Here is a 20,695-nt window from a genome sequence, read left to right as displayed (position 1 = left end):
GCCAGAGCAGACTCAATGGGCTGAATGGCCTAATTCTGCTTCGATGTCTTATGGTCTTATTAGCTATTTTTACAGTAGGCTATTTATTTCTATTTCTAATTTTTCATACCATACAACTGCATGTGACTAATAGTATAGCACTCTTATTCTATAAAAAAAATTCTTGACATGGTGGTTAGGCAGAAAGATATCCCCTGATTCAGCCAATAAATATAATATTGCAAATTCTAAGTCCAGTAGTAATAGAGTTAGAGGAAAGGTACAGGTAGAGTTCTCTATTGTTGAGATCATTTGTTAGAGTTATTGTATTTTATGTAAGCTTTGAATCCTGAAGCTAATTGGAAGGATGTGTCATATTTGGACAGTCTCAATTCATCAGCAGATAACTTGGATGGAATGATACGAAAAGGAAACAAAGGTTACCTGCCATGACAAATGTTAAAATATCTCACTGGCACAATTAAGTTGTCTTTAATGTTGAAATTAAGACATAACAAGGCAAGTTTAATGAGCTAATGAATCTAGCTGAATCAATATACACAGTCCTGATGCTGACGTTAACCTGGTAAAAATCATGGTGCAAGGGAACAATGAGTAAAAGTTCCCATTCCATTCAGTATGGAACCCAGTGACACCACCTGCTGAAGATAACTAGTCATCTTTGGGTAAAAATAATTCACTACTTATGGAATAAACTGTCTATTTCTGTTATTTTGAGAGACATTTCAGTTAGGCAATACTTCTTAATACCATTTTAATTTTATTTAGCAATACAGCATGGTAACAGGTTCTTCTGGCCCAACAAGCCCATACCGCCCAATTACACCCATGTGACCTATTGACCTTCTAATCCGTACATCTTGGGAATTTAGGAGAAAACCAGAGCACTCAGGGGAAACCTATGTGGTCACAGGGAGAATGTACAATCTTCTTACAGACAGCAGCAGAACTGACCTCACATTCATTGACATCTGTTGTAAATAGATTCTTAATAAGGGAAATGATGTATGTAAAGTTTGATTTAGTTTCCACATGTTTTTAAAAATCTTTTTTTTACATGATCTACAGGGTGCCTTTCACAGTCACTTCAATGATCCTGGTACAAATGATTTTTGACAGTTTTCCAATAGCCCTCAGCAGGTATTCACAAAAGCCTTATATTTTGAGAAGTCAATATTTGACAAACCCAATCAAGTTACTGTGTAACAGTCAGTAGATAAATCTCCAGAATGCTTTCATTTCTCTTATATTTGTGCCAAAAAGTTCTATGAGGAGCACTGAAACTGACAGCAACTTCAATTAGTGGAGGTTTATGATTTATTTGTTTCTAAAAGCAATTAATGACTCAGAGGAAAAAGCCAGTTATTTCAAAACTTTATCATTTTACTTTATTTCCCCAAAAGTTGGGCACAAACTATCTTTGTAGGAAATATAATTTTTATTTAATGTTTTACAGTAAATAATTGTTCATTATTTTAAATTAAGAAAACTGGGAAATTGTTTGCAAGCTGCCTGAATTTAGCCTTCACGAGTTTTGGTTGCCTGGCATTTTTTTTTGTAATTTATTTTTTATTGAATTTCATCATCAAACAAACATTTCCACAGGATGTATCTCAGATGCTGTACACACACATCACACAATCATACCGGTCACAAATCTCCACATAATATTTATCTGAGGTATACACTTATAGAAAGGAGAGGAAAGAATGAACAACCGAAAGAAGAAAATCATGCACAGAAGCAGGGAGTGACCCCTCCTCAGAACATATTCATTGACTTGTGAGAACAAAATCAGGCCCATAAGGTACCATGCAGTCAAACCATTCCCTCCAGCATGAACAAAACCGTTCCAACCCATGACCAACAGACACTGCCATCCGCTCCAGCCTGCAAACGTCCACTGCAATCTCCATCCACACATCCAAAGCCAGGCTCTCCCGAGACGACCACCTCCCAGCAAGGGTCCCTCCACCAGCCACGAGTAGTATATCCACCAGACATTTATCTCCCCTCAACCATTCCTGAGGCATACACCCAAAACACATAGCCCCACTCTCCAAGGGGGTTGCCTAGCATTTTAATTCACATTACTTCCTTTCTGACCTCTGCCCGTGGCTTCCCGTACTAATTCAATGAACATTGTCAGGAGAACAGAGTCTGTATTTCGATTAGTTATCTGACCACCTCCTGGAGTCAATAGTAAGATTCAGCTCACAATCAATGTTTCCTTTTTTTGACAAGAGATGCTGGCGTGAATTTGTTGGTTTAATCAATCATAACTTCAATCATATTGCAAACTTTTATTTTTAAATTCCTAAACTCACTCTATCCTTTCTAAGCACCACCCAATCTTTTAGTTCCACCAGTACCACTGCCTTTTTTCTGGACACGCTCAACATTTTTTACACCTGTACAATTCTCTCCAATTCTGATGAAAGTTCAGCCTGAAACATTTCTATCTCCATAAATACTGCCTGACTTGCTGCATATTTTTAGCATTTTATACCAATGTTTCAGACTTTGAGCAACCATTGTATTGGGCACTGAATAAAAAACTTTAAAAAATCCCTCGACCCAAAGTTTCTAAGGAAATCATCTTATTAACAGTCTTGGCAACGGGCAAGCAATTTGTCTGCTTTGAAGGAACCCACTATTGTTTATACCAATACAGAAATAACATTGAGTAATTTCATTTACTAATAGTAATGTTTGTCAAAGGACAGATCATTGTGTTGGAATATTTAGCTCCAATTAAAATTACTGAACAAGGAGAATAAGATAACAAAAACTTCAAGATGTACATTTAACTACCTAAAATATTGCTACTGTACAATCTGATCTTTGCTATGACTAATGTTCAACAATTAGTATAGAAACTCCTATCAATACGAGTTCAAGGTTTTAAAGGTACATTTAATGTCAGAGAAATGTATACAATATACATCCTGAAATGCTTTTTTTTTTGCAACCATCCATGAAAACAGAGGAGTGCCCCCAAAGAATGAACAACAGTTAAATGTTAGAATAGATAGGCGTTTCTGCGGCCACAAACGAGACTCCAGGAGGGTATGTTGCCTCCCTGGTGCAAGGCTCAAGGATGTCTCTGAGCGGCTGCAGGACATTCTGGAGCGGGAGGGTGAACAGCCAGTGGTCGTGGTGCACACAGGTACCAACGATATAGGTAAAAAACGGGATGAGGTCCTACAAGGTGAATTTAGGGAGTTAGGAGATAAACTAAAAAGTAAGACCACAAAGGTAATAATCTCTGGATTACTACCAGTGCCACGTGCTAGTCAGAGTAGAAATAGGAGGATATTTCAGATGGATACGTGGCTTGAAAAATGGTGCAAGGGGGAGGGATTCAAATTTCTGGGGCATTGGAACCAGTTCTGGAGGAGGTGGGACTGGTACAAACAGGACGGTCTGCACCTGGGCTGGACTGGAACCAATGTCCTAGGGGGAGCGTTTGCTACTGTTGCTCAGGAGGATTTAAACTAATGTGGCAGGGGTCTGGGAACAAGTGCAGAGAGAGAGAGAGGTGTAAAATGAGGGTAGAAGCAAAAAGTAGTAAGGTGAAAAGTAAAAGTGGCAGGCAGGCAAATCCAGGGCAAAAATCAAAAAGGGACACTTTTCAACATAATTGTATAAAGGCTAAGAGTGTTGTAAAAGCAAGCCTGAAGGCTTTGTGTGTCAATGCAAGGAGTATTCATAACAAGGCGGATGAATTGAATGACCAGATAGTTATTAATGAATATGATATAGTTAGGATCACAGCGACACGGCTCCAGGGTGACCAAGGATGGGAGCTCAACATTCAGGGATATTCAATATTCAGGAGGGATAGACATGGAAGAAAAGGAGGTGGGGTGGCATTTCTGGTTAGAGAGGAGATTAATGCAATAGAAAGGAAGGACATTAGCCGGGAGGATGTGAAATCGATATGGGTAGAGCTGCATAACACTAAGGGGCAGAAAACGCTGGTGGGAGTTGTGTACAGGCCACCTAACAGTAGTAGCGAGGTTGAGGATGGCATTAAACAGGAAATTAGAAATGCGTGCAATAAAGGAACAGCAGTTATAATGGGCCACTTCAATCTACATATAGATTGGGTGAACCAAATTGGTAAGGGTGCTGAGGAAGAGGATTTCTTGGAATGTACGCGGGATAGTTTTCTGAACCAATATGTCGAACAACCAACTAGAGAGCAGGCCATTCTCGACTGGGTATTGAGCAATGAGGAAGGGTTAGTTAGCAATCTTGTCGTGCGAGGCCCCTTGGGTAAAAGTGACCATAATATGGTGGAATTCTTCATTAAGATGGAGAGTGATATAGTTAATTCAGAAACAAAGGTTCTGAACTTAAAGAAGGGTAACTTTGAAGGTATGAGACGTGAATTAGCTAAGATAGACTGGCAAATGATACTTAAAGGGTTGACAGTGGATATGCAATGGCAAGCATTTAAAGATCGCATGGATGAACTACAACAATTGTTCATCCCAGTTTGCAAAATAAACCAGGGAAGGTAGTGCACCCATGGCTGACAAGGGAAATTAGGGATAGTATCAATTCCAAAGAAGAAACATACAAATTAGCCAGAAAAAGCGGCACACCTGAGGACTGGGAGAAATTCAGAGACCAGCAGAGGAGGACAAAGGGCTTAATTAGGAAAGGGAAAAAAGATTATGAGAGAAAGCTGGCAGGGAACATAAAAACTGACTGTAAAAGCTTCTATAGATATGCGAAAAGAAAAAGATTGGTTAAGACAAATGTAGGTCCCTTACAGACAGAAACAGGTGAATTGATCATGGGGAACAAGGACATGGCAGACCAACTGAATAACTACTTTGGTTCTGTCTTCACTAAGGAGGACATAAATAATCTTCCAGAAATAGTAAGGGACCAAGGGTCGGGTGAGATGGAGGAACTGAGAGAAACACGTTAGTAAGGAAGTGGTGTTAGGTAAATTGAAGGGATTGAAGGCAGATAAATCCCCAGGGCCAGATGGTCTGCATCCCAGAGTGCTTAAGGAAGTAGCCCAAGAAATAGTGGATGCATTACTGATAATTTTTCAAAACACTTTAGATTCTGGATTAGTTCCTGAGGATTGGAGGGTGGCCAATGTAACCCTGCTTTTTAAAAAAGGAGGGAGAGAGAAACTGGGGAATTATAGACTGGTGAGCCTGACATTGGTGGTGGGGAAAATGCTAGAGTCAGTTATCAAAGATGTGATAACAGCACATTTGGAAAGCGATGAAATCATCGAACAAAGGCAGCATGGATTTGTCAAAGGAAAGTCATGTCTGACGAATCTCATCGAATTTTTTGAGGATGTAACTAGTAGAGTGGATAGGGGAGAACCAATGGATGTGGTATATTTGGATTTTCAAAAGGCTTTTGACAAGGTCCCACACAGGAGATTAGTGTGCAAACTTAAAGCACACGGTATTGGGGGTATAGTATTGATGTGGATAGAGAATTGGTTGGCAGACAAGAAGCAAAGAGTGGGAATAAACGGGACCTTTTCAGAATGGCAGGCAGTGACTAGTGGGGTACCGCAAGGCTCAGTGCTGGGACCCCAGTTGTTTACAAAATATATTAATGACTTAGACAAGGTAACTAAATGCAGCATCTCCAAGTTTGCGGATGACACGAAGCTGGGCGGCAGTGTTAGCTGTGAGGAAGATGCTAAGAGGATGCAGGGTGACTTGGATAGGTTAGGTGAGTGGGCAAATTCATGGCAGATGCAATTTAATGTGGATAAATGTGAGGTTATCCACTTTGGTGGCAAGAACAGGAAAACAGATTATTATCTGAATGGTGGCCAATTAGGAAAAGGGGAATTGTAACGAGACCTGGGTGTCATTGTACACCAGTCATTGAAAGTTGGCATGCAGGTACAGCAGGCAGTGAAAAAGGCGAATGGTATGCTGGCATTCATAGCGAGAGGATTCGAGTACAGGAGCAGGGAGGTACTACTGTAGTTGTACAAGGCCTTGGTGAGACCATACCTAAAGTATTGTGTGCAGTTTTGGTCCCCTAATCTGAGGAAAGACATTCTCGCCATAGAGGAGGTACAAAGAAGTTTCACCAGATTGATTCCTAGGATGGCAGGACTTTCATATGATGAAAGACTGGATTGACTAGGCTTATACTCTCTGGAATTTAGAAGATTGAGGGGGGATCTGATTGAAACGTATAAAATTCTAAAGGGGTTGGACAGGCTAGATGCAGGAAGATTGTTCCCGATGTTGGGGAAGTGCAGAACGAGGGGTCACAGTTTGAGGATTATAGACAATAGACAATAGGTGCAGAAGTAGACCATTTGGCCCTTCGAGCCTGCACCACCATTCTGAGATCATGGCTGATCATCTACTATCAATACCTGGTTCCTGCCTTGTCCCCATAACCCTTGATTCCCCTATCCATAAGATACCTATCTAGCTCCTTTTTGAAAGCATCCAGAGAATTGGCCTCCACTGCCTTCTGAGGCAGCGTGTTCCACACCTCCACAACTCTCTGGGAGAAGTTGTTCCTCCTCAACTCTGTCCTAAATGACCTACCCCTTATTCTTAAACCATGCCCTCTGGTACTGGACTCTCCCAGCATCTGGAATATATTTCCTGCCTCTATCTTGTCCAATCCCTTAATAATCTTATATGTCTCAATCAGATCCCCCCCCCCCCCTCAATCTCCTTAATTCCAGCGTGTACAAGCCCAGTCTCTCTAACCTCTCTGCGTAAGACGGTCTGGACATCCCAGGAATTAACCTAGTGAACCTACGCTGCACCTCCTCCACAGCCAGGATGTCCTTCCTTAACCCTGGAGACCAAAACTGCACACAATACTCCAGATGTGGTCTCACCAGGGCCCTGTACAAATGCAAAAGGATTTCCTTGCTCTTGTACTCAATTCCCTTTGTAATAAAGGCCAATATTCCATTAGCCTTCTTCACTGCCTGCTGCACTTGCTCATTCACCTTCAGAGACTGATGAACAAGTACTCCTAGGTCTCTTTGTATTTCTCCCTTACCTAACTCCACACCGTTCAGATAATAATCTGTCTTCCTGTTCTTGCTCCCAAAGTGAATAACCTCACACTTATTCACATTAGACGCCATCTGCCAAGTTTCTGCCCACTCACCCAGCCTATCCAAGTCACCTTGAATTCTCCTAACATCCTCATCACATGTCACACTGCCACCCAGCTTAGTATCATCAGCAAACTTGCTAATGTTATTCACAATGCCTTCATCTAAATCATTGACGTAAATCGTAAACAGCTGTGGTCCCAATACCGAGCCCTGTGGCACCCCACTAGTCACCACCTGCCATTCCGAGAAACACCGATTCACTGCTACCCTTTGCTTTCTATCGGCCAACCAGTTTTCTATCCATGTCAATATCCTCCCCCCAATGCCACGAGCTCTGATTTTACCCACCAATCTCTTATGTGGTACCTTATCAAATGCCTTCTGAAAGTCAAGGTACACCACATCCACTGGATCTCCCGCGTCTATCTTCCTGGTTACATCCTCGAAAAACAATAGATTAGTCAAGCATGATTTGTCCTTGATAAATCCATGCTGGCTCGGCCCAATCCTATCACTGCTATCAAGATATGCCGCTATTTCATCTTTAGTAATGGACTCTAGCATCTTCCCCACTACTAATGTTCGGCTAACAGGGCGATAGTTCTCTATTTTCTCCCTCCCTCCTTTCTTAAAAAGTGAGATAACATTAGCTATTCGCCAATCCTCGGGAACTGATCCTGAATCTAAGGAACATTGGAAAATGATCACCAATGCATCTGCAATTTCCAGAGCCACCTCCTTTAGTACTCTAGGATGCAGACCATCTGGACCTGGGGATTTGTTAGCCTTCAGTCCCATCAGTCTACTCATCACCGTTTTCTTCCTAATATCAATCTGTTTCAGTTCCTCTGTTACCCTATGTCCTTGGCCCATCCATACATCTGGGAGATTGCTTGTGTCTTCCCTAGTGAAGACAGATCCAAAGTACTTAGTAAATTCGTCTGCCATTTCTCTGCTGCCCATAACAATTTCTCCCAATTCATTCTTCAAGGGCCCAACATTGTTCTTAACTATCTTCCTTCTCTTCACATACATAAAAAAACTTCTGCTATCCTCCTTTATATTCCTAGCTAGCTTGCGTTCATACCTCATTTTTTCTCCCCGTATTGCCTTTTTAGTTAAGTTCTGTTGCTCCTTAAAAATTTCCCAATCATCTGTCTTCCCACTCACCTTAGCTCTGTTATACTTCTTATTTAATGCTATGCTATCTCTGACTTCCTCTGTCAACCACTGTGGCCACTTTCCCTCCTTTGAATCCTTCCTTCTCCGGGGGATGAACTGATTTTGCACCTTGTGCATTATTCCCAAGAATACCTGCCATTGCTGTTCCACTGTCTTTTCTGCTAGGATATCCGAACAGTCAACTTTGGCCAGCTCCTCCCTCATGGCTTCATAGTCTCCTTTGTTCAACTGCAATACTGACACTTCTGATCTGCCCTTATCTCTCTCAACTTGCAGATAAAAACTTATCATATTATGGTCACTACCTCCTAATGGCTCCTTTGCTTCAAGATCACTTATCAAATCTTGTTCATTGCACAACACTAAATCCTGAATAGCCTTATCCCTGGTCGGCTCTCATACAAGCTGCTCCAAAAATGCATCCCATAGGTACTCTACAAACTCCCTATCCTGGAGTCCAGTACCAACCTGATTTTCCCAGTTCACCTGCATGTTGAAATCCCCCATAACTACTGCGACATTTCCTTTGCCACATGCCATTGTTAACTCCCTATTCAACTTGCACCCAATATCCATGCTACTGTTTGGGGACCTGTAGATAACACCTATTAGGGTCTTTTTGCCCTTACTGTTCCTCAGTTCTATCCACACTGACTCTACTTCTCCTGATTCTATGTCCCCCCTTGCAAGGGAGTGAATCTCATTCCTCACCAACAGGGCCACTCCACCCCCTCTGCCCACCTTTCTGTCCCTTCGATAGCACGTATACCCTTGTACATTCATTTCCCAGGTCTGATCCCCCTGCAGCAATGACTCCGTTATCCCAACAACATCATAGGTACCTATTCGCACCTAAGCTTCAAGCTCATCCGCCTTATTTCTGACACTTCGTGCATTCAGATATAGACTTCTTAACCCATTTCTCCTCTCTCTGTTTAAATCGCTGCCTATTGTGCATAACCCAGCTCCCCGAACTCTCACCAGGCTATACGCCCCTTTAATTTTGTTGTCCTTCTTAAATTTACTTACTCTTTCTGCACATTTAACTCCATGCTCCGTCAGACCATCCCTCTGCACGTGTATCCTCCTTATCACTCGTTCCACCTCACCTTTCTCTACTTCACATTTAATATTCCGGAACCGTGTAGTGCCCACCTGTCCTTTATACTTCATCTCGCTATCCTCCCTCACATTCTGGGTCCCTGCCCCCTGCAAATATAGTTTAAACCCCCCCCAAGCAGCACTAGCAAACTTTCCTGCAAGATTACGGGAAAGCCTTTTAGGACCAAGATGAGGAAAAACTTCTTCACACAGAGAGTGGTGAATCTGTGGAATTCTTTGCCACAGGAAACAGTTGAGGCCAGTTCATTGGCTATATTTAAGAGGGAGTTAGATAAGGCCCTTGTGGCTAAAGGGATTAGGGGGTATGGAGAGAAGGCAGGTATAGGGTCTGAGCTGGATGATCAGACATGATCGTAATGAATGGCAGTGCAGGCTCGAAGGGCTGAAAGGCCTACTCCTGCACGTATTTTCTATGTTTCTAACCCCAAAGTCCCCCCAGCTCCCCTCCCTCCCGCGCTTAAGTGGCAGCAAGCAACAATCCCCCCTCCCCCCACAGCAAAAAAAAAGTATTGGCATCCACCATTGAGCACTCAAGCATGCAGCAAGGCAACAGCAAAGACACAGACTTGCAGTACACCCCAAAGACTACTTGTTCACCCAATATTCGACATACCACAGGCTCTCTCACTCCCTAATAAGTGTTTGCCACTCAACTGCGGATTGTCCAGATGTGTTCTAAACATGTATACTTTTTATGTTGAACACTGTTATTCAGGTAAGTTCTCCTGTGATGGACTATAAATGTTAAGGCCAGAAGAGAATAAAACTAACTTTTGTAGCTCTTCTGAATAGTTATCTGTCATATCCTCTCCAAAGCACAGCTGGTTACGTTGGGCTGGCTATACTATTTACATGCTCACCCAAGGCTCTTGAAGCAGGTAATATTTCGCAGTATTGTTATGGGACGAGATTCTTAAAGAAGCGCGAGGTTGTTGACTGTTAGGAAACTGACCCAAGTTAGACAATTCACCAACAAATCTTAATTAATTCAAATCTTGCATTTCATTGTCTCTACACAAATGTAAATTTAAATTATGTTGACACCCCCCAGGTGAACAACTTAAGTCATCAATGATAAGTGTTCTTTTTGTACTAATACTCATTCAGACCACTAGTCCAACATATAACACTGAAATATGGCCAAGCAATTGATCCTTCTTCTCCCTGCTCCTGAGATGGGGGCCTTCATTGCCATCTTTAAACTCCAGCATTTTCACTTTGCATCTGGAGGTCCAACATTCTTATTCTCTTTCCTTATCAATTCAAACTGGTGTGTTTTGATTTCGCTGGCTAACGTATGTTTGTTTTTCCATTGGCTTTGGTCCAAGGCAGAATCACTTTATTGCCTTTCTCCCAAGTAACAAGGATCAGACCAGCTCAAACCAGTTTAACCACAGTAGCCAGTTGCTAGAACCAGCATACTTCAGGTCAATGACATAGACTGCCCTATTTATAAAGTTGCATGTTCTAAAAAAAAATTCTCACAACCAGCTTCTTGTTTGGAAATCATCCGTAAATAATCATCTGATTATACAGTAAGGGCTTTATTGTGTCCATTTTGAACTACTTTGATCCAGCTATTCCTGAGCAAAATCAGCTTACAAAATTGAGGTTGTACAACAGTCTCACAAAAGACAGCCTCCATTTCTTTCACTGCATGGCAACAACAAAGACATTTGGTTTGTAATTTTGTTCCATTTAAATGTTTGCTAATATATTTTAATTCATACTTGACTTGCAATGTTCTTGCTGATGCCTGGGAAACTCTAGCCCGTTACAGCTCAAAATGGGGAAGGACGGTTTTGATTGATATTGAAATTCTGGAGTAGGGTGCAAATAAGAGCCCTGTTTAAGGATTGCACCATCTCACAATCTAACCACCAAACTGTACCATGAGGCATCTCTTGCCTTTTCTCTGAAAGAGTCTGTGGATCCCATATTGGCTTCAATAGTCAACAAAAACCCAAGCTACAGATTAAGAAGGTTTACGTTAATCAAATGTTAATGACTTACTTTAGTCACAAACAATAGAAAACCTGTAGGTGCTGGAAATCCGAGCAATACACACAAAATACTGTAGGAACTCAGCAGGCCAGACAGCATCTATGGGAAAAAGTAATCGATGTTTTGGGCCAAAACCCTGACTGTACTTTTTTCCATAGATGCTGCCTGGCCTGCTGAATTCCTCCAGCATTTTGTGTGTGTTGCCATTGTTGTTGAGAAGAAACTACAGTCTGATCAAGGACAGGGGAAGCAGACAAGCCAGTTGTCTTTGTTTCCCCCTTTTAGTGGACTCCAAACTGATTCTTGCTTTTGGATAATCTAATCGGCAACTGAATGTGGACACAGGAAGCTTCAGATAATGATCTACTAAACCTGAGACAATTTTCAGAGGAGTAGCTGCTTGTTATGTAAAATGGCAGACCTACCAAAGCAATGTGTAATCTCATTAGACTCTGTCTGGGTTGCCTCATTTACCAGGTTTGGCCCAGTCAGAGTGTAAAAACACAAATACACTAAGCTGGGGTGGGCAGAGCCACGAAACAACGTTGGTTGTAGTCCTGTACAATGACCAGTAAGAAGATGACCTTGAGCCAATGGGGTGAAGATCCAATGGTTCAATTGATGAGGAACAGTATAAGACTCAAGAGCTCCATACATGCAGGGATGATAACTCTCCCACAGCCAGAGACCAACCATCGCGGATAAGGAAGACCCCACTGACACATGGAGATCGGGACCATGAGAAACACCAGGCCGGCGTAGACTCCTTTCCCGGGTAATACCTTTTCTCTTCATTGACTGTTCATGGAGTGTCAGGGGTTCTAGTAGGGTACACACAGGTGGATAGAGCTGTGCTTTTTAGTTGAAATAATAGAAGTTACTTGTCAGTAAATACAGATTTTCTGTGCCTCACTGATTGTTACTACAAGGGGCAATTATTGTAACACCATGACTTAGTCTAGCCACACTCCATCCTTTCTTTTCCTCGATCCTGCTTTTTTGGGAGGAATGCCATAAAAATGTACGTTTCTGCCTTATGGCACCACAATGTTAATTGTAGCCTTCCACAGTCATTAAAGATTTGCAAAGATCTTACTAGGAATAACCAACCATGTGGAAACCCATTCATGCAGCACACAAATATGCACTGTACTTACACGTATCTTCTCAATTATTCACATCCTTTAAATCCATAATCATGAATGGCAATAAGGAAATTGGGAGCTTTTCCAATGTCCCATCCTCTAACTTTCACCAGGTCACATTCATCACTCACACTCCATTTAGTGAGTACGTGTTCCAGGTAATGTGGCTGCCTCCTGCATGTATACATAGCAAACTCTTTTCAAATTATGGCTAGCTGAAATTTCTATAATTTCACTATATAACTAATTCTCACTTTTGTGTCCCCCCCCACCCCCCAAACATACAACCTACAACAGAGCTGGAAGTCTCACACATACAAGACTTCATTCTCATCAGCTAGATAACTCTGGAACTTGGTTATAGAGATGAGATGTCAGAACTTAGAGCAGCTTCATGAGAAGTGTGCACCCTATTTTTGGAAATTGCAAATCAAGTACGTTATATAAATAATGCAACTACTTGAATCCTCCATCCTTTCTTAGAAAATTTTTGGGGTCTATGAAATCATTCAAATACTGTATCATCCACCACCCCCGGGAATAAACTAGGTGAAATGTACAGCAACAGTGAACAGATAAAGATAAATGAACACTTTAAAAAATTGTTATTAGGAAGGTATACTTCACACAGACAGATCAGCTTTTTTTTAAAATTTACTTACTAACAGAGTGGTGAAGTTAGAAACCTTGGAATAACTTGAGCTATTATTGGATATTTAGGATTATCTAGTTCCCTTATTAACAATTATTGTGTTTCAATCAAAAGTGAGATTGGAGATTGAAGAAACAGTACTTGTGTTTATGCTCCTTAGATCAAAGCCATATATTCTTGCTAATAAATTACTTTTCTTTAGCATCTCAATCAAGCTTTCAGAAAAATTGGAATGATCAATTTGTATTGAGTTTCCCTCTAATGTCAGTTTCTACAAATTAAGAAAGGAGGCAAAAAATACGTGCAAATTGTCGACCAGTCAGTCAAACATCTATTGCTGGAGAAGACGATGAAGGATAAAATATACATAGATCTGAAAAAGACAGGAGATGATTAGGAGTAGTCAGCATGGCATTGTGCATGGTGGGGGGGCGGGGATCATGTCTAATGAGCTTAATTGCTGAGGTGATCAAAAAAGTTGATGAATGCAGGAAGGAAGACATGGTTTATATGGACTTCAGTAATGTCTTTCAGGTTCCACATGGTAGGCTGCTCTGGAAGAGTAGACTGCAGGGAATCCAGGCAGAGCTGGCCAATTGGATGGAAGCAGTGGGTATGGTGGAAGATTGTTTCTCGTGACTAGCGATATAGTGTGTTTAGGTAACATTACCAAGTTAACCAGTTCTTCGCATATTTCATCACCCCTGCAAAATGGAGCTATAAGAATAGCCTAGTTGATGATATAACATCAGTGCTCTCATCAAGACAAACTAAAAGAAATTTAGACTCCCTATGGTGGGAGAGTCTAAGACCGGAGGACACAGCCTCAGAATAGAGGGATGTCCACTTAGAACGGAGATGAGGAGAAATTAACCAGAGAGTGGTGACTCTGTGGAATGCATTGCCACAGGCAACTGTGGAAGCCAGGTCATTGGGTATATTTAAAGCAGAGGTTGGTAGATTCTTGATTAGTCAAGGCATGAAGATAGAAACGGGGAGAAGGCAGGAGACTGAGGCTGAGAGGGAAATGGAGCAGACTTGATGGGCCAAATTGCCTAATTCTGCTCCTAGGTCTTATAGAGCAACACACACAAAAGTACTGGAGGAACTCAGAAGGTCAGGCAGCATCTATGCAGAGGAAGAAACATTTATTTTGGGTTGAGGACCTTCATCAGGATTGGAAAGGAAAGGTGAAGAAGTCAGAAAAGAAGATGGGGAGAAGGGAAGGAGTAAAGGTAGCAGGTGACTGGTGAAACCAGCTGAGGGGGAAGGTGGGTGTGTTGTTGGGGGAGGGCGGGGGATGAAGTGAGAAACTGGGAGGTGATAGGTGGAAGATGTAAAGGGCTGAAAAAAGAAGAAATCTGATAAGAGAGGACAGGTGACTCTGGGAGAAAGAAAAGGTGAAGGGGCAACAGAGGGAAATGCTGGGCAGGTGAGGAGAAGAGAAAAAGGTAAGAGGAGAGCCAGAATGGGAATGAGAAAGTTTGGCAGGGGGAGGAGGGAGAAATTACTGGAAGTTAGAGAAATTGATGTTCATGCCATCAGGTTGGAAACCACGTAAAGAAATTTACATAAACTAATCCTTCATTGTTTGTTCTGCTAATCCTGTCCCAGTCATTAATATTATATCTTTTACTGTGTTTCTGCTCACTGGCAAATCCTTAATGCACTGAATATTTTATTTCTTTTTCTGGAACACTGTCAAAATTTGCTATTCATGATTCTTTAACATATTCGCTGTCACAAGTGGTTTTCTGTGTTGAGCAACAATCTTTGAAACCTGAAGTTGGAACTACCTGAAATAAATGTCATCAAGATATTTGACTGCATCTTTTGGTTGCTGATTTCTCACAGAATATGTTCCTTTTGTTCTTGCTCACTTGTATCACACAGCCACTGTTTAGGGATTGAACAGCTTTGTCATGCCGCTTTCCGGAGGAAGCCCTGCACACTACTGCTTTTGGAACATAAGATGCATAATGCTTTATCACCCGTTTTAATTATGGAAAATCTTTCACTCCAGGGCTCTTGAAAATCTCTCTGCTGCTTCTCCCTTCATTTAAATGTACGTGTTTCTTTGCTGACATTCTGAACAAGCTGAAAAGAGCACCTGCAATTTAAAAATGTCTTACTGATAAACTTAAATAACATAGTTTTACTCTTATCAATAGTATGTTTATTACAAAAAATATTCATGGAAGTGCTAAACTATATACAGTATTTGTTATTATTACTGAATATCTAGTGTTAATTCACAAATGACAGAAGAAAAAAATTTAAGGAGAGCAAAGCCAACACCAACTGGCCCAACCATTCACTATCCAAATAGTGATGTGTTCATCAGCTCTGTGCGTTCTCACAACTATCTAGTTTGCAGATGATACCATTGTTGTCAGCCATATTTCAAATGATGAGTCAGAGTACAGGAAGGAGGTAGAGGGCTGAGAGACATGATTTCAATGCAACAACCTTTCCTTTAATGTCAGAAAAATAAAAGAGCTGGTCATTGATTCACAGAAGTAGGATAGTGCACGTTTGTGTGTGTGTGTGAACCATGTTGCGGGTGGCAGGATTCAGAACTTTCAAGTTCCTCAGAGTCAACATCACCTGTCGCCTGTCCTGGTGCAACTACAGTCAGGAAAGCTCACTAGCACCTCCAATTCCTTGGAAGGCTAAACAAATCTGCCATGTTCCCTTAATAACTTTTAATCAATGCACTGCACACAAAATGCTGGAGGAACTCAGCAGGCCAGCCAGCAATTACGGAGGGAAATAGTTGAATTTACAGGCCCAGATACTTCACGGGCACTGGAAAGGAAGGGGACAGAAGCCAGAATAAGATGGAAGAGGGGGTGGCTGAACAAGCTGGCAGGTGCTGGGTGAGACTAGGTGAGGGGGAAGGTGGGTGGGTTGTAGGCATAATGTAAGAATCTGGAAGGTTTAGGTGGAAGTGATAAAGGGCTAAAGAAGAAGGAATCTAATAGGAGAGGTCTGTTGACCAAGGAATAAAGGGAAGGATGTGGAGAATCAGAAGGCGGTGATGGGCTGGTCATAAACGTGGCGGAGAAGAAATGGGGTGAGCGGGTAACCAGAATGGTGAATGGAAAAAGAGAGTGGGGGTGCTGGCAGAAATAGAGGGGAGTGACTCTGAACTACAAATGTCAATTGTTTACTTGCCTTCGAAAATGCTGCCTGGCCTGCTGGATTCCTCCAGCATTTTGTGTGCGCTGCTCAAGATCTCTAGCATCTGCCGAATTTCTTGTGTCTTTAATTGATGCACCATAGAAAGCATTTTATCCTAATGCATTATGGTTTGGTATAGCAACTGCTCTGCCTGTGAGTACCAAAACTGCAGAGCTGTGGACACAGCTCAGCACATCATGGAAACCAGACTCATCTCCACTTGCCAGACTCATCTCCACTTGAGTTGGTAGGGCAGCCTGCATAATCAAAGATCCTACCCACTCTCATCATTCTGCCATCTGGCCCATCTCATGCAGAAGATACAAAAACCTGCAAGTATGTACTATCCTGCTCAATGACATCTTCAGTTCAACTGTTATAAGACTATTGAATTATTCCCTTGGAAGATAATATATACCATGTTATAACTGTTCACTTTAATGACTGCCTACACTGCACTTTCTCTGTAACATTTTATTCTGTACTGATATTGTTTTATCTTGGACTACCTGAATGCACCTTTGTAATGAATTGATCTGCATGAATGTATGCAAGTCAAGTTTTTCACTGCACCTCAGTACATGAGACAATAATAAACTAATTTATCAAATTACATAAGGATTAAATAGTAATAGTAAGTGTTCAGTCCAGTTTTCTGATGGCCAAGTCTTAAAATGGGTGGGAAAATTAGTTAAGTGGTTAAAATGCATAACAATGAAAATATTAACATGAATTCAACACTTTTGCAGAAATGCAGTCTTGTTCCATTGTTAATTGGCATCCAGTGTTCAAATGAATATCTATCCATTAAGAGGTGTTCAAATGAATGACTGTCTGCCTCATTTATTCAGCTCAAGTGCTCTGTCCCCATCATACTGTGAATATTAGTTTTTTTGGAGAAAATTTTATTAATCTATGTTCAGGTGCATTTTGTCACACCAGTACTTATGGTATGGTGAAGAAGGTTGTTGAAATCTATAACAGGATCCAGGTCAACTGGGAATGTGGACATAATATCTGACTGGTTATTTCTAGTTCAGAAATAACATGCCAACCATGCTGCTTGTTTCAGTTCCGGGGTAAAGTGGTTGTCAGGAAGATCTATTACATTAAAAAAAAACAAATTTAGTTCGGAAAGAAAATTAATTTGGCTCAGGAATCACAAATGCTATCTGGGAGTTACATCAGCAATTGCTAATTTGTCTCCAGGAATCAAAACTGGTTTATTGTGAAGTTCAACTGGTTTTGTGACTATGATTTACCTGAGGTATTTTGAGCATAGACAACACGCTACATGATAATTTTTTAAAAAAACATTATTTTATGCAGATATTTATGTGGAAGTCACTGAGTAATTATTACTTAAAATGCTCAAGGAAACAGATGGATTATTTTACTTCAAATAAAATTATATACCATTTATTTATTTACTTTCTTTACTTTTTTCATTTTACTTTTCACTGTGTGAAGCACAGGATTTACTTTCAAGACTAAAGTGTAGCCACTGGTAATGTTTTCACTGTAACTATTTACAGTGCACCCTATATTTATGGACTGTGCTTATTACTACTCAGACCCTTTTTTGATTTGCATCAGAATTTCTTTTTATATTTCATCACTTCTGCGCTCTATCCTTTCAGAATTTTTTCCTCTTTGGTCTTTGTTACCTCTTTAAGCCTAATCCTGCACATACTTAAAATCTGTGTTGATTTTCCAACAACCTCTGTTCCCAAAGCAATGTGAAAAATTTAAGCCAATATCCACAGTGTGATAGGGACAATCACTAGAGCTGAATCATTTCAGCTTGAAAGAGGGAGAAGGAATCAGAATTTCTGGAAATACCCAAAACCTAAAGCACACAAACCCTGCAGAATTATTGTTGATATCTCATGCATTTTATTGTTACAATTCAATACATTGTTCTTGGACCAGCTTATTCACTCTGCTATTTAATTAATTCTAGTTGCTTACTCTGTCCCCACAATCTTGTCAAATCTTCAAGTATTTTTTTGAGTCTGTTCTGACCATCAAACACCCATTTACACAAATCCCATACGAATCCCATTATAATACCCGTCACATTCTACTGCTCACTTACACATTAAAGGCAATTTTCAGTGGACAATAAACTTACAAACCCACACACCTTTGGAATGTACAAGAAAACTGGAGCACACCCAGGGAAAACCACATCAATTTTGATTCTTTCTTTGTGTCATCTGGTTATAGATCCTTCTACTGCTGGAAACAGTTTCTCCACATTTACCTCTACTAAAAAAAAAATCAGGTATTTGACTACATCAAACTGATTATTTTTAACCTTTGCTGTCTCAATACAAGGATTGCCAGTTGCTTTAGTTTCTTCATTCTCCATTCATAGTTCCAGTTTAGGAAATCCTATTTGCATCTTCACTCCATTCTTGACATTTTCCTAAATTGTGTCATTTCAAAATGACGACCTACAATCTCTGATCCACAGTTCCAAAGTTCAAAGGAAGTGTTATTACCAAAGTACATGTATTTTAATAGACAATAGACAATAGGTGCAGGAGTAGGCCATTCGGCCCTTCGAGTCAGCACCGCCATTCACTGTGATCATAGCTGATCATCCACTATCAGTATCCAGTTCCTGCCTTATCCCCATAACCTTTGATTCCACTATCTTTAAGAGCACTATCCATCTCTTTTTTGAAAGCATCCAGAGACTTGGCCTCCACATCCTTCTGGGGCAGAGCATTCCATATATCCACCACTCTCTGGGTGAAAAAGTTTTTCCTCAACTCCGTTCTAAATGGCCTACCCCTAATTCTTAAACTGTGGCCTTTGGTTCTGGACTCACCCATCGGCGGGAGCATGCTTCCTGCCTCCAGCGTGTCCAATCCCTTAATAATTTTATATGTTTCAATAAGATCCCCTCTCAGCCTTCTAAATTCCAGAGTATACAAGCCCAGTCGCTCCAATCTTTCGACATATGACAGTCCCACCATCCTGGGAATTAACCTTGTGAACCTACGCTGCACTCCCTCAATAGCAAGAATGTCCTTCCTCAAATTTGGAGACCAAAACTGCACACAGTACTCCAGGTGTGGTCTCACCAGGGCCCTGTACAGCTGTAGAAGGACCTCTTTGCTCTTATACTCAATTCCCCTTGTTATGAAGGCCAGCATGCCATTAGCTTTTTTCACTGCCTGCTGTACTTGCATGCTTGCTTTCAGTGACTGATCTCGTTGTGCTTCCCCTTTTCCTAACTTGACTCCATTTAGATAATGATCTGCCTTCCCATTCTTACCACCAAAGTGGATAACCTCACATTTATCCACATTAAACTGCATCTGCCCACTCACCCAGCCTGTCCAAGTCACCCTGCATTCTCATAACATCCTCCTCACATTTCACACTGCCTCCCAGCTTTGTGCCATTGGCAAATTTGCTAATGTTACTTTTAATTTCCTCATCTAAATCATTAATATATATTGTAAACAGCTGCGGTCCCAGCACTGAACCCTGCGGTACCCCATTGGTCACCGTCTGCTATTCCGAAAGGGACCCGTTAATCGCTACTCTTTGTTTTCTGTCAGCCAGCGTATACAACCCTGAAAATCATTTTCCTGTGGGCTTACTCAGCAAATTTATAGAATAGTAGCAGCTATAACAGGATCAGTGAAAGATCAACCAGAGTGCAGAAGACAACAAACTGTGCAAATGTAAATATAGATAAATAGCAATAAATAATGAGAACATGAGTGGTTTGGGTCCTGAGGCTCTTGTACCTTCTATCTGATGACAGCAGCGAGGAAAGAACATGGCCTAGGAGGTGGGGATCTCTGATGATGGATGCTGCTTTCCTAAACAGCGTTTTTTGTAGATGTGCTCAGTGGTTGGGAGGGATTCTCCTGTGATGTACTGGGTTGAATCCACTATCTTCTGTTCAGAAAATCTTACTTGCATCCTCACTATGTTCTTGACATTTTCCTAAATTGTACCATTTAGAAATAACTATCTGGTTCAGCTCATTCAATAAAAAGCCATTAGTTCTGCTCAAAGCCACCCACTTTCACAGTGTAGCTGTTGGGACTCTCAACTGAAGTTGGATTTGTGGTCTCCCACTCAGCTCCCAGAACAATCGTGCTCCACTGTTTGAATCCTTATGAACTTAGAATAGGAGATTTTATTGGGAAGAAGCAAATTAGACCAAAGTATAACAACAAAGTAATTTAATTATCGTATTAAGTTGAGCTGAATTAAAGATAATTATTTCCCAGTGCTTTGTTTTGTTTTTAATTAGTTCAATAATGCTGAATGTTCATGAGTTCC

At 41.0% G+C, this 20,695-nt stretch overlaps 1 protein-coding gene across 14 annotated transcripts in view; it reads right to left on the bottom strand.

The window, feature by feature from the left end:
• Positions 1 to 20,695, bottom strand: part of LOC140201286 (spermatogenesis-associated protein 7 homolog) — a 129,429-nt gene that overhangs the window by 17,851 nt on the left and 90,883 nt on the right. The window contains exon 11 of one of the 14 annotated variants that reach the window (XR_011886820.1): positions 12,559 to 12,720. The exons of the other annotated variants lie outside the window; for them this stretch is intronic. The gene's annotated coding sequence lies outside the window, so the exon portion shown is untranslated. The remainder of the gene's footprint in view (positions 1 to 12,558; positions 12,721 to 20,695) is intronic. 14 annotated transcript variants of the gene reach the window in all.

This window comes from Mobula birostris, chromosome 8 (assembly GCF_030028105.1).
Source record: "Mobula birostris isolate sMobBir1 chromosome 8, sMobBir1.hap1, whole genome shotgun sequence".
NCBI classification, from domain to species: domain Eukaryota; kingdom Metazoa; phylum Chordata; class Chondrichthyes; order Myliobatiformes; family Myliobatidae; genus Mobula; species Mobula birostris.
This window is presented reverse-complemented; position numbering and strand designations above follow the sequence as displayed.